Source organism: Cavia porcellus, unplaced genomic scaffold (assembly GCF_034190915.1).
Source record: "Cavia porcellus strain 051 isolate PalLab524CR breed Dunkin Hartley unplaced genomic scaffold, mCavPor4.1 scaffold_28, whole genome shotgun sequence".
Classification (NCBI taxonomy): Eukaryota; Metazoa; Chordata; class Mammalia; order Rodentia; family Caviidae; genus Cavia; species Cavia porcellus.
The window spans coordinates 46442131-46449958 of NW_026947511.1; the positions used below are offsets into that span (position 1 = coordinate 46442131).

The 7828-nt window shown below is 63.1% G+C and overlaps 1 long non-coding RNA gene across 3 annotated transcripts; it reads right to left on the minus strand.

Moving 5' to 3' along the window:
- Nucleotides 1–3214: 3214 nt before the first annotated feature.
- LOC106028501 (uncharacterized) lies at nucleotides 3215–7809 on the minus strand. Of its 3 annotated transcripts, XR_010044134.1 has the most exons (5): nucleotides 7403–7809; nucleotides 5478–5583; nucleotides 4127–4401; nucleotides 3828–3874; nucleotides 3215–3688 (listed from the first exon to the last, which is right to left on the minus strand). It is a non-coding gene; the product is annotated as an uncharacterized LOC106028501 (long non-coding RNA). The 3 variants fall into 3 exon arrangements; XR_010044133.1 differs by lacking the exon at nucleotides 5478–5583 and having other exon boundaries at nucleotides 7403–7801; XR_002792210.2 differs by lacking the exons at nucleotides 5478–5583; nucleotides 7403–7809 and adding an exon at nucleotides 4616–4967.
- Nucleotides 7810–7828: the final 19 nt, after the last annotated feature.

Here is a 7828-nt window from a genome sequence, read left to right on the forward strand (position 1 = left end):
AACTCCAAAGCTCTGAGCTGGATTCTGCTGAAGTGGGCAGCCTCCACCCAGGCCCCCAGCCAGGCGCTCCTGGTAGCACCTGGGCCTGGAGAAGAGCCAGCCCTGCCCCAGACCAGCCACGTGGGCACAGCCACCAAGGCCCTTTCAGGGAAGCAAGCTGTCCCAGGTTTTTTCTGGGGAAGAAAGGACGTGTGGGGCTGAGTCCCTGCTGGCCTTGTCCTGTCTCTCCCCACAGTGTCCCCGAGGTCCTGGGTGAGGTCACAGAGCACCTCACTGCAGTGACACAGGGAAGGGATGATACCCGTGGGTTCACAGGATGCACTGTCCCTGCCGGAGCCTCCCTTGGCGCCCTGGAGTGACCGAGGTCCAGGGGGACCTTGCTGAGGATCTCGAGCTGCAACAACAGCAGGGAGCACCGAGGGGTCATCACGGTGCCCCCCGAGGAGGCCCACCACGCCGCCGCAGGCCCAGGCCCGAGACTGCTGTTTATCCTCGAACCCGTTCCCCCGCCTCCCCAAGGCTGTGTGGAATCCGCACTGCCCACAGGAAGACGAAGGCCCTGCTGAAGATTTCAGGCTGCCTGGGCCGGCTCCTCTGAGGTCCCGGCTGCCCGTGGTCCCCAGCACCAGCATGGCAGTGCTAAGAGGTGGGCAGGACGCAGGCTCCGCTGTCACTCCCACCCGGGCTGGGATCCAGGGTGACCTGGGGCAGCTGCTGAGCTACTGGGCCTTGGTGTCCTCACCTGTCACCCCTGCTTCACGGGGTCACTGTCAGACTGCCGGCTTGGGCTGGCCGGAGCTCCCTGCCCTCCTCTGGGGACCAGGTAACAGCTGGGGGCCAGCTCCTCACTGTGTCCAGTGTCCCTTTTCCCCACCCGGGCCCTGTGCCAGCCAGGCCCGCCCGTGCCGTATCTCCCAGATGGCACCATAAAGCCAACCCCCAGCCTGTGCGCCCGGAAACAAACAGCCCCTCCCAGAAACCCCACCCGCCAGAGGCCACAGCAGCATGGTCAGCTGGTAGGACACCTCCTGTCCTGGCCAGGTGTGAGGGCTGTGGTCAGGGCTGCGGCTGAGGTCCCGCCTCCCCGGAAAGGGACTCCCCAGACCTCAGCGCCCTCCTTCCATCGTCCGTCATCCTCCTGCTCTCCAGGTGTCCCTGTTCCCCTCTGAAGAGAGGCAGACAGACCCAGGGGACGTGAGCATCAGCGGTTCCTCCACCAATCAGGGGACTGCGGCCTCCCTGGCTGGCTGTGGGGGCTGACAGCCTGCTGTGGGTGTCCCCGCTGCAGGGCACCCTCTGACCTGTCATCTACCTGAGTGACACGGGGCAGCCCTGGAGAGGACAGCCTGCCCTGCTCCCAGGGCCCTGGGGGACAATGTGGGCCTCTGTGCTATAGCAGTGGCAGTTTCCAGTGTGGGGGACCAGGACACTGAGGGGCCCCAACACCTTGACCAGAGTGGGGCAACACTGCCCCAAGCTACCTGCCTGCCACCTCCACGCCAGCCACTGGTTTCTGCCTTTCTTCTTCAAAACTTTCTCCCTGTACCCGGATTCCGGACACAGAGCACCTGCCCCGAAGTCTCACTTGGTCCCAAGGTGCCTGGGTCCTCACGGCCCCGTCTTGTGAGCGGGGTGTGAGCCCTCCTGAGGCTGCATTATTTGAGCCAAGCTGCCAGGGTTTAGGTCTCTGCTGTGTACCATCTGGCCTTGTCTCTGCCTCAGTTTCCCCATCTGTAACATATGGTCCATGGGAGACCAGGGTCCACCAACCAGGGCTCAGATGTGCTCCCCGCCCAGGAAAGCAGAGGTGACAATGCCCACCTCAGCCCCCCATGTGAAAAGGCCAGAGCCAGGGGCGACAGTGCCTGCCAGGCAGCCCCCCGGGATCCCAATGAGATGGGAGCAACCCCAGGAGGGAGAGATCTGTGGGGGAGGAGGGAGGCCAACCAAGGTCACCCCTGGCCAGGGGACCATCCCACTCTGGGAGACTCTGGCTTCTCACCCTGCTGGTCCCTGCTCTGGACCTCCGCACCCCATCTCCTTCATCCATAAGCTGACGAGGTGAAGTGAGGCGGCTGATGTACAGTTCATAGCACTGTGGGGTGCAGAGGGGAGGAGCCGGCGAGGCCAGGGCATCCGTGCTTGAACTGACCAGGACCCAGTGACAGGAGGGCTGATCCGGCCTTTGGCTGTTAGAGGACCAGGCTGAGACCCAGAGAGGGAGAGGAGCTCCCCACCACGGAGGCTGCCCAGGGAGGGTCCCCACCCCCAGCCGCCCTCGCCCCCCCTTCCTGCCACTCTGTTCTTGAAGCCACACTCTGAGGAGCCCCCTGCTGCCCCCCCACCTGGTGGCAAGATGCCCCAGCCCCTGCCTGCCTTCGCCTGGTTAGCTCTAAGGCAGGTGGTGGGGTACACAAAGGGGGACCCTGCCTCAGCCCTGGGGACTGGCACTGCCTGGGGAAACCGAGGCAAGGGGCGGTGAAGGGACAAAGCGACTCTGCAAGGTCACGGGACTTGTGCACCCCACATGCATGTGTGCTCACCCCTCCTCACACCCGCCTCCAGTCCTGCTCTCCAGCTGCTTCTGGGCTCTGATCTGACTCCCCGAGCCCCCAGGGGGCTGGGCCCAGAATCCAGGCTCCACAAAGACTGCGTGAGTGGCCGCCAGCAGCAGCAGGTGTGGGGTTTCCTTGCCTGCTGGGCAGTGACACCCGAGCTGCTGGATGGCTCCCGTTTGCTGCTGCAGCAGCTGCAACCCAGCCCGGGGGGGATCCTGGCTTCTCTGAGTGGCGCAGGAGCTCCACGGGGCACAGGAGTGGAGCATCACTGGTGCAGGTGGGGCGGCTTCAGGCACCGCCCAGGGCCAGTGGAAGGTGCAGGGGCAAGAGGTGGCCCACGGCGGAGGAAGGGCTGGAGAGCACACGCACCCCTGCCCGCCCCCCAGGGTGGGTGGGAGCAGAAGGAAACCCCGCACCAGGAAGGAAGCAAAGCCAGCTCTCGTCCCCCCCCCGGCCCTCCTCTTCCCACATGCCATGGCCACTGCTGTCCCTGCCGGTCAGCTCTCCCACGGGAACCTTGCCGGACATCTTCTCCCCCACCCATTGTCCTGCGGCCACCCGGCCACACCCAGCAAAGCCCGCCTGTCTGTCTACTCCTTCATCTCACGCACAGCTGTGCCAGGCGCTGCAGGTATGACCCCACGATACCAAGCAGATGCCGCAAAACCCTGTCTGTCTGTGGGGGTCACAGGCCAGGAGGGCCGTTTAATAATGCTGAATCTGTGCTGGGCCCCACCTGGGGATCCATGAAGGCAGGACTGGAAAGGGCTGCTTGGGAGAGATGCCTTCCAGAGGAGCCACGCCAGGGGTGGCAGTGCACACCGGTAACCCCGGCACCCTGGGAGGCTGAGGCAGGAGGACTGCAACTGTGAGCCCAGTCTGCGCAACTGAGACCTAGTGAGACCCTGTCTCCGAACAAAAGTGAGCCGGGATGCAATGCAGGCCCTGGGTTCCATTTCCATCTCACGGCAGCGGCTTTGGGGTTGGGGTTGAGGCCGAGGGTGCTGAGCACTTTCTGGGTGCTGCTGCTGTGTCCCGTGCACCCTCCAGGCCCCGCTGAGCCGTTTCAGCTCTGTCTGCTCGAAGCTCCTGCCGTTACTGTGTCTCCTGGAGGCAGAGCGGGTCCCAGCCTGGGCAGGGCAGCGGCAGAGGCATCAGAGGGTCAGATCCAGTGACCCAAGGGCCCTGAAGATGGCCGTGGCGGAGGGGGTCTGGGTGCTGAGCCGCACCCCTCCTCCGTCCACCCCGTGGTGTCTCCTGTGTCCTCACCTTTTCCTGTTGTCACCACGCATTTCGTTCATCTGTCCTGGTGCTGTCTGCAGGGAGCAGAGGAAGGTGGTGACGCCCCCGGGTTCTTACACCACCAAGCTGGGCTGAAGAGAGCACTGGGGGCCAGCAGGTTGACCCTGCAGCCCGGGGTCGGGGCCGTGGGACGGGGCCTGTGGGATTTCAGGGGCCACAGGCCGTGGCGGGGGCCTGCAGGTGCCTCCATGGCTCCTCTGGTTGGAGCCTGGGATGGGAAGGCAGAGGGGAGAACCCTCCAGGGAGGAGGAGCCTCCATCACTCACCTGTGACATCGCCCGCACCCCAGGATTCCCCGGGGGCTGCACGAGAGCCTGTGCAGGTGGGGCTGCCAGGGCAACCTCGACCTTGGAGGACCGCTGGCTTCCATGGTGTGCTTAGCAAAAATGACGAGAGGGCCCAGCGAGGCCCAGGTGAGAGAGTCTCCAGGCCGGGGAAGGAGACAGGAGTCCGAGATCCCTCAGAGGCCATCAGAGCACCTGGCTCACATGGACGAGTCTCAGACTGTGACCTGGCACCCCGAGGCTGCACCGCTCCTGACCTATAAAGGAAGAGAGTGTTGACCGCTCTGGCACGGGGAAGGCTGAGAGCGGCAGTCCCTGAGGACGCAGGGCAGGAAGCAGCAGGGCCGGTGCGGGGCTGGTCCCTGGCTCACCTCCCCAAGCCTGCATCTTGGGGGCCTCAGGTGGCACCCTGCCCCCAAAACGCAGCGACCACCTGGGGGCCCCGTAGGTAGCTCGGACCCGCTCTCCCACCTGTCTCTGCCGTCGGTCCCCCGCCCAGGTTTGTGAGTCTGACTCCAGGGTGGAGAGAACTGGACTGACTTCAGGTCCTTCCCGAAATGTCTAAGTCCTCCCCGGGAGTGTTTATCCTCCCCCCAGCACTGCAGGAGAGCTGGCTCGGTGGGTCCTGGTCCACAGCCCTGGCAGGTTGGAGGTACTCGGAACATTTGCTGAAGGTGTGGCTGGGGGTCAGGCATGGAACAGGCCTGGGGGTGCTCAGGAGGAAACGGGGCTGGGGGTGCAGCCTGGAGCCAGCTGGGGAGGGGGGAGCACCTGGCAAGGCCTGGGAGCACCCATGGCTGCGGGCTGATGGGTGCTGCGTGTGTGACACCAGGAGTCCCTCCAGGGGTTAGAGGACCCCCCCCCCCAGTCGTCCATTCCCTGGGGCCTGGTGGAAGGAGCTGGGAGGCAGCTCAGGACACAAAGGCCAGGCCCTCCCTGGAGAGCTGCCTGATAAGGTGGGTACATTTCAAAGGGGCTGCTGGCTGGGGAGAGCTGCTGATAGTGGGCCTCCCGGGGGCCATGACTGCCCCCTCCCCCAGCCCCTGGCCTCTGTGCAGAACAGCACGATTGTGCTCTTATCAGCTGTGGTTTCTCAGGCCCAGCGGCCCTGCCGTTAATGGGCACAAGGCAGCAGCCAGCGGGTGTGGGCAGTGACGTGGACCCCCCACCTCTGCCCCTCCATAGCAGGGGGCCCCTGGTTCTAGGAGGTGGGGCGGTGTGGCCCTGTCACTTAGCCCCTCACCACACAGTGCCAACCTCCCACTGCTCAGTTCCTCGGTTTCCCCACTGAAGTTACAACAGGACACTAGTAAGCTGGGCGTGTGGCATTCACCTGTCATCCCAGCAATCGGGAGCTGAGGCAGGAGGATCACTGCAAGTTCAAGACCAGCCTGGGCTGCAAAATGAGCCAAGGCCAGGCTGAACTGCATGAGGAGACCCTGTCTCAGAAAGACAAAACAACAATGAGGACAAACAGAACATTATCGACTGAAGCGCTGGCCCTGGAGCTGTCAGGATGACTGGGTGCACTGACCCCACCCTGGGCACGGTTGAGTGGCACCTGAGAGCTGCTCACTGGCACTGGGCACCGGGCACCGGGCTCACAGAGCAGTTGGGGAGAAGCAGGCAGGGGCGACGAGAAGGAGAGGGTCCTTGTCCCCAGCTGTCCCCACGCCAGGCCGGGCTGCAGGAGCCATGTCCTCTCTGGTGCTTGGGACAGCGAAGGCCAGGATCGAAGGCCCCAAGCCCACCCTCCGAGCTGGAAGTGGGTCTCTTGTAGCAAGAGGAAGCCCATGGGGGCAGCCCGCAGGAGGGATTCTGGGGGTCATCCCACCCTCTGAGGTCAGGTGCGCCTGAGGCGGGGCTGGTGGCCTGGACACTGAAAACACCCTGCTTCCGGGCATCCTTACTGCCCTTACTGCCACCCGGCATGGCCTGCTGTCCTGGAGAGAAGACCCAGCAGACGCGGCCCGGCACCTGCACATCTGCGCATGTGTGGCCAGGACTCGGCCTGGACCTGGGACTGTGGCAAGGCACAGGGAATCAGACACTGACAGATGCGCGGGCACAGCTCGGGGTGCGTGAGGTCCCTGGAGGGCAGGGGACCCCGGAAGATGGTCGGAGAAGAGGGCTGGGCAGAGCGGAGTGGTTCTTGCAACCAAAAAAGTAGGAGAAAGTCGGGGTCGGGATTTAGCTCAGCGGAAGAAGTGCCTTCTCCAGGTGCACTGGCACCCTCCTCTCCGCTAGTCGGGAAGCAGAGGCAGGAGGGTTGCTGGTTCAAGACCACCCTGGCAACTCAGTGAGACCTTGACTCAAAAAAGCAAAAGCTGTGGCGGGAGCTCAGGGGCAGAGCCGTGCCTGACACGTTTCAGTGCCCAGTGCTGCAGAGGGAGTCTGTGTGTCTGCTCGGGTGATCCTGAGGCCTCCCCGGTGCACTGTGAATGCGTGGGGTTGGAGGACCCAGTGACCTCTGCCAGGGCCTTGGACTCGACCCTGAGGGCCTCCCTCCCCCATAGCATTGCCTGGTGGGCAGCCTCAGGCTGAGGGCAAAGTCTTCCCCTCACTCTGGTGGCTCCTTTTAGCTCTCGGAGGCCCCTTCCTCTCCCTCTGCAGGCATGGGTGCAAACAGCCACAGAGCAGGCCCAGGACAACAGAGCCTGGTCTGTAGGTCAGCCCACCTAGAGAAAAGCAGAAAGTCTATTTGTTGTGCAAAAGTCCTGGGGCAGGCAGCCCTGAGGAGACGGTCTAGCACTGGGAAGGAGGTTCTTTCTCTACAGTCCTCGGAGACCTAGGCTCCTTTTACATCAGTATTCTGCCATCTTTTCCTCATGGTCCAAAATAGCAGCCACACTGCTAGCTATCACAGCTACATCCCAGGCAGCTGGATGGAGGAAGGATAAAGGTCATAAATGGTACATGTCAACTTTGCTTTTCCTTTTTTCTTTTTTATCAGTGCTAGAAATTGAACTCGGTGCCTTGCATATGCTAGACAACTGCCCTACCTCGGAGCTACACCTCTAGCCCTTCCTAGCTAACTTTTAGAAAAGGTTCTTAGAAATCTTGGCACATAACACTTTCCTTTGGTCAGAGTCACACCTAGCTGCAAGGGAGGCTGGGAAGGTCTTCATTCCAGGCAGCCTTGTGTCCTGCTAAAAATCATGGCTTGTTCATCAAAGGAAAGGGGCAAAGGCCTTGAGGGTAACCAGCTTTGCCTGGTACCCCGTCAGCTCAGTGGGCATCACGGGCTCCAGTACCCACCTGCATCAGTGCCCGAGATGTCGAGGGGTCCAGCAGGGCCAGCAAACAGCAGATGCGTCTTAGAGGGGCCATCGGTGTGAGAGCCTCGGAGCACTGGGTTGGGGAGTCCTCCTGGAAGCAAAGGAACCTGGAGGGCTGGGCCTCTGGGGTCCACTGTTGGGCGCAGCCATCCTGGAACCTGAGGTCCCCGCCCACCGTCCCTCCAGCCAGCCCCAGGTGCTACATGCTCGTGCCTTGCCAGGCAGCCAGGCTCCGCAGGTGGAGGAAGGGGTGGGTGTGGGGGAGCCCCCAGCCCGCCGCCAGGCCCTGACCCCTGGGCAAGCAGGGGCCCTGGAAGGGTTAAGCAGGAGCCCGGCCGAGGACTGAGGAAGCAGGGAGTGTGTTTGCACAGGTAAATAAGGAAGGATTACTTATAATGGGAGTCGG